The sequence below is a fragment of the Pinus tabuliformis genome, chromosome 8 (assembly GCF_031772625.1).
Source record: "Pinus tabuliformis cultivar Carrire ecotype Pingquan chromosome 8, CPIR1, whole genome shotgun sequence".
NCBI classification, from domain to species: Eukaryota; Viridiplantae; Streptophyta; class Pinopsida; order Pinales; family Pinaceae; genus Pinus; species Pinus tabuliformis.
In genome coordinates this window covers 104,432,238-104,438,257 of record NC_142294.1, presented here as the reverse complement: position 1 = coordinate 104,438,257, position 6,020 = coordinate 104,432,238, and the positions used below count along the sequence as shown (strand labels likewise).

The 6,020-nt window shown below is 39.0% G+C and overlaps 4 pseudogenes across 2 annotated transcripts; all 4 read left to right on the top strand.

Annotated features, from left to right (window-relative positions):
* The first annotated feature begins 1,172 nt into the window (after positions 1-1,172).
* On the top strand, positions 1,173-2,733 carry LOC149234337 (protein DMR6-LIKE OXYGENASE 1 pseudogene; annotated as a pseudogene). The gene is made up of 2 exons (XR_016245854.1): positions 1,173-2,313; positions 2,467-2,733. The product of XR_016245854.1 is annotated as a protein DMR6-LIKE OXYGENASE 1 pseudogene (transcript).
* LOC149234338 (protein DMR6-LIKE OXYGENASE 1 pseudogene) lies at positions 1,249-1,908 on the top strand (annotated as a pseudogene).
* A 1,371-nt stretch (positions 2,734-4,104) lies between the features above and the next one.
* On the top strand, positions 4,105-4,764 carry LOC149234336 (protein DMR6-LIKE OXYGENASE 1 pseudogene; annotated as a pseudogene).
* LOC149234335 (protein DMR6-LIKE OXYGENASE 1 pseudogene) lies at positions 4,687-5,396 on the top strand (annotated as a pseudogene). Its single transcript, XR_016245853.1, has 2 exons — positions 4,687-5,169; positions 5,256-5,396. The product of XR_016245853.1 is annotated as a protein DMR6-LIKE OXYGENASE 1 pseudogene (transcript).
* Positions 5,397-6,020: the final 624 nt, after the last annotated feature.

The following is a 6,020-nucleotide window of genomic DNA, read 5'->3' as shown; positions in this document are numbered from 1 at the left end:
AATTTTATTTTCAATTCCAATCTTTGCACATTTAAACCTACTCTCAACCATCAAAAAACCACTTGTCTAGCCTAAATTACAACACAAAACAGCACCGACCTATCTACCGTTAGGCAACTAATTGGCCAATTGTGTGTACGAGAGCATTGACATGCTTTGACATGTGCCTTATGTGAACGTATTTAGTGCTCAAATAGCAGAACTAGCCCAATGTTACAGAAGTATCGATTCGAAATAGAACATGCAAAAACCAATTACACAACATTGATGACAAGTATGGTAGTGGCAGAACAAACACTATGATACACAGACCTGACATAAAAACCCAACCCCCTTATGCAGGGGACCATTACAGAATAGTTGAACCAAAAAAAAGTGTCTATGTGACATCAGAAACCAAAACTATTTCGTGAAACTTGTCATTTTTAAAAACACTTACGGAAGAAACCATAACGATGAGATAGTAAAACCGTATAGTGCATATTCAGATTGCAATTAAAGAGATCAACAGAGAGCTCATCGAGAGCAACAGAGATCCAGATAAAAAAGCAGACTAGTTTATAGAACATCAAATACCAAGCCCAGGGACAGTTAATAGCATATAGCTCTACCATCAATAGGATTATTACATGGTCTTTGAAGAAATCCAAAGAAGAAAATAAACAAAAATAAAATCCACCGAAACCCCTCAAAAACCCTAACAAAACCATTGATATAGCCTAAAATTCAGAACTTTGTACATTATGGGGATGGCCCAGACCTTGTAAGGATTCTCATTTTCCACTCTGACTTGTCTTCCAAAGCCTACAACTCTTGTGAAATCTTCACTGCTTGGGCTAACTTGTGCACCGCGATAGCCATGCATAGCACATTCAGAAAATCGAAAATGATGCCAAAGTGCTCTTGCTGTGAATTTGAACAACATAACCAGAATTTATAATTCTTCTTTTAAATTCTTTTTCTATTCATTAAATGTAATACATCCTCTCTTTCGATTCTGAAAATTAAAAGAAAGAGAGTAAAAAATAGTAGTAAAACTGTATAGTGTATATTGAAAACTTTAACATGGGGATGTCTTTTCAATTCATTTGCAGAGATCTACATGCACGCACTTAAATGTTCACTCTTCTTTTGCCCATCATCCGATATCCTATTTCTGGTGTGCGAATCGAAGTTTAGTTTTGCACAGCAATAGGTAGGTGCCACTGCCAATTTTACAGCACTCGAGAAAGAAATATGCCATCTACAATGGAAGAAGTCCTGACCCAGGATGTGAATGCTGTCGAAAAGCTGCTGTCCAATGGAATAAATCATCTTCAAGTTCAAGATAAATATATCCTGCCTCCCAGTGAACGCCCCCACCTGTCTGAGGTGTCTTACTCTGAGAGCATTCCGGTGGTGGATCTCCAGGACCTAGATGGCCCCAACAGAACAAGGGTAGTTGAAGAAATCCGCCATGCGTGCGAGGAAGATGGATTTTTCCAGGTACATCATACTTCGATCCCCCTTCTCTTGCCAGTGCTTTTCTTTTAATATCTCTGGATTATCCTCTACGCACACCAAAAAGGCCCTATGTTACAAATTAAGCTTGCCATGGATATTCTAGAATATTTCTTATCAGTTTTCTATTCCTGAAGTTTTTGAGGCTATTACTTTCAGAGTTGTAGGATTATTTAATCTATATTTTTAATGTCAGTCTGATGTGTTAATAAGATCTAGTGACTGGTTCAAGTTTCATATCTGAGGGTATGTACTATTCTTTTTTATGGCCACATATCTTCTGGTTGATCTAAGTGAGTGCAGATAGTGAAACATGGCGTACCAGAAGGAACCATGAAAAGCATGATGGAAATTGCCAAAGAATTCTTCGAAATGCCCATGGAAGACCGAGCATGCCAGATTCAATAGAGGGTAAATAAAAGAAGTCCAAACTCTGGAGGAATGATATTGCAACAACAAGAAGTACTTATCTTGCATATGCTTTTATACAGAGAGATCGCAGGCAACTACGCTATGAAGGTGAGAGCTCTGATTTTAAGGCTGCTGGCTGCCATTTCTGAAGCTCTAGGGCTCGATTCTAGTTACTTGGACAGAATCTTCGGAAAACACACCCAACTCATGGATATAATGTACTATCCTCCATGTCCGAAACCGGATATTACTCTTGGCACACCACGCCATTCAGATGCGCGTGGCATCACTGTTTTAATGCAAGGCGAGGTCAGTGGTCTGCAAGTACTCAGAAATGGAAAGTGGGTTGTTGTAGAACCCATACCCAACGCTTTCGTTGTTAATATGGGAGATCAACTGCAGGTATTTAACAAGAGCAAGAGCAGATCCAATACTTTATTTCCTCCTGAAAATTTGACAATGTTATTGTTAATGCTAATGCTAATGCTAATAATTTATCAGGTTGTGAACAATGGGAATTTGACAATGTTATTATTAATGCTAATAATTTGTCAGGTTGTGAGCAATGGTAGATTCAGAAGTGTGGAACATCGAGCAGTAACAAATGCATCTGCTGCACGTATATCAATTCCTACGTTTTATGGCCCCTCGGATGATGCCTTCATTGCCCCTGCAGCGTCCCTGGTTGATGAACAACATCCGGCTCAGTACAAAGGATATAAGTTTGGAGAATTCATGAGAATTTTCTGGAGCCAGGAATTAAAGAATAAGACAGTGTTGGACCATTTCAAAATCGAATATACAGAGAACAACGGTGAATGAAATTTGTTGTTGAATTTGATTTAAGGAAGCCATTATCAACATTATCACTATCACTCGACCATCCAATAACCCCGTTGCCCTTTGGATGAATAAAAGATGATTACATAGTTTTAACTATTGAACATATTTTATTTTCAGTTCCAATCTTTGCACATTTAAACCTACTCTCAACCATCAAAAAACCACTGGTCTAGCCTAAATTACAACACAAAACAGCACCGACCTATCTACCGCTAGGAAACTAATTGGCCAATTGCGTGTACGAGAGCATTGACATGCTTTGACATGTGCCTTATGTGAAGGCATTTAGTGCTCAAACAGTAGAACCAGCCCAATGTTACCAAAGTATCGATTCGAAACAGAACATGCAGAAACCCATTACACAACATTAATGACAAGTACGACAGTCGCAGAACAAACCCTACGATACAGAGACCTGACGTAAAAACCCAACCCCCTTATGCAGGGGACCATTACAGAATAGTTGAACAAAAAAAAAGTGTCTATGTGACACCAGAAACCAAAACTATTTCGTGAAACGTGTCATTTTTAAAAACACTTACGGAAGAAACCATAACAATGAGATAGTAAAACCGTATAGTGCATATTCAGATTGCAATTACAGAGATCAACAGAGAGCTCATCGAGAGCAACAAAGATCCAGATCAAAAAGCAGACAAGTTTACAGAACATCAAATACCAAGCCCAGGGACAGTTACCAGCATATAGCTCTACCATCAACAGGATTATTACATGGTCTTTGAAGAAACCCAAAGAAGCAAATAAACAAAAATAAAATCCACCGAAACCCCTCAAAAACCCTAACAAAACCATTGATATAGCCTAAAATTCGAACTTTGTACATTATGGGGATGGCCCAGACCTTGTAAGGATTCTCATTTTCCACTCTGACTTGTCTTCCAAAGCCTGCAACTCTTGTGAAATCTTCACTGCTTGGGCTAACTTGTGCACCGCTACAGCCATGCGTAGCACATTCAGAAAATTGAAAACGATGCCAATTGGCTCTTGCCGTGAATTTGAACGACATAATCAGAATTTATAATTCTTCTTTTAAATTCTTTTGCTATTTATTAAACGCAATTCATCCTCTCTTTCGATTCTGAAAATTAAAAGAAAGAGAGTAAAAAATAGTAGTAAAATTGTATAGTGTATATTGAAAACTTTAACATGGGGATGTCTTTTCAATTCATTTGCAGAGATCTACACGCACGCACTTAAATGTTCACTCTTCTTTTGCCCATCATCCGATATCCTATTTCTGGTGTGCGAGTCGAAGCTTAGTTTTTCACAGCAATAGGTAGGTGCCACTGCCAATTTTACAGCACTCGAGAAAGAAATACGCCGTCTACAATGGAAGAAGTCCTGACCCAGGATGTGAATGCTGTCGAAAAGCTGTTGTCCAATGGAATAAATCATCTTCAAGTTCAAGATAGATATATCCTGCCTCCCAGTGAATGCCCCCACCTGTCTGAGGTGTCTTACTCTGAGAGCATTCCGGTGGTGGATCTCCAAGACCTGGATGGCCCCAACAGAACAAGGGTAGTTGAAGAAATCCGCCATGCATGCGTGGAAGATGGCTTTTTCCAGGTACATCATACTTTAATCCCCCTTCTCTTGCCAGTGCTTTTCTTTTAATATCTCTGGATTCTCCTCTACGCACACCAAAAAGGCCCTATGTTACAAATTAATCTTGCCATGGATATTCTAGAATATTTCTTATCAGTTTTCTATTCCTGAAGTTTTTGAAGCTATTACTTTCAGAGTTGTAGGATTATTTAATCTATATTTTTAATGTCAGTCTGATGTGTTAATAAGATCTAGTGACTGGTTCAAGTTTCATATCTGAGGGTATGTACTATTCTTTTTTATGGCCACATATCTTCTGGTTGATCTAAGTGAGTGCAGATAGTGAACCATGGCGTACCAGAAGGAACCATGAAAAGCATGATGGAAATTGCCAAAGAATTCTTCGAAATGCCCGTGGAAGACCGAGCATGCCAGATTCAATAGAGGGTAACTAAAAGAAGTCCAAACTCTGGAGGAACGATATTGCAACAACAACAAGTACTTATCTTGCATATGCTTTTATACAGAGAGATCGCAGGCAACTAAGCTATGAAGGTGAGAGCTCTGATTTTAAGGCTACTGGCTGCCGTTTCTGAAGCTCTAGGGCTCGATTCCAGTTACTTGGATAGAATCTTCGGAAAACACACCCAACTCATGGATATAATGTACTATCCTCCATGCCTGAAACCGGATATTACTCTTGGCACACCACACCATTCAGATGCACGTGGCATCACTATTTTAATGCAAGGCGAGGTCAGTGGTCTGCAAGTACTCAGAAATGGAAAGTGGGTTGCTGTAGAACCCATACCCAACGCTTTCGTTGTTAATATGGGAGATCAACTGCAGGTATTTAAAACTAGCAAGAGAGATCCAATACTTTATTTCCTCCTGAAAATTTGACAATGTTATTGTTAATGCTAATAATTTGTCAGGTTGTGAGCAATGGTAGATTCAGAAGTGTGGAACATCGAGCAGTAACGAATGCATCTGCTGCACGTATATCAATTCTTACGTTTTATGGTCCCTCGGAGGATGCCTTCATTGCCCCTGCAGCGTCCCTGGTTGATGAATAGCATCCAACTTGGTACAAATGATATAAGTTTGGAGAATTCATGAGAATTTTCTGGAGCCAGGAATTAAAGAATAAGATAGTGTTGGAACATTTCAAAATTGAATATGCAGAGAACAACGGTGAATGAAATTTGTTGTTGAATTTGATTTAAGGGAGCCATTATCAACATTATCACTATCACTGGACCATCCAATAACCCCGTTTCCCTCTGGATGAATAAAAGATGATTACATAGTTTTAACTATTGAACATAATTTTATTTTCAATTCCAATCTTTGCACATTTAAACCTACTCTCAACTATCAAAAAACCATTGGTCTAGCCTAAATTAGAACACAAAACAGCACCGACCTATCTACCGTTAGGTAACTAATTGGCCAATTGCGTGTACGAGAGCATTGACATGCTTTGACATGTGCCTTATGTGAACGCATTTAGTGCTCAAACAGCAGAACCAGCCCAATGTTACAGAAGTATCGATTCGAAACAGAACATGCAAAAACCCATTACACAACATTAATGACAAGTATGGCAGTCGCAGAACAAACCCTATGATACAGAGACCTGACCTAAAAACCCAACCCCCTTATGCAGGGGACCATTACAGAATAGTTGAACCAAAAAA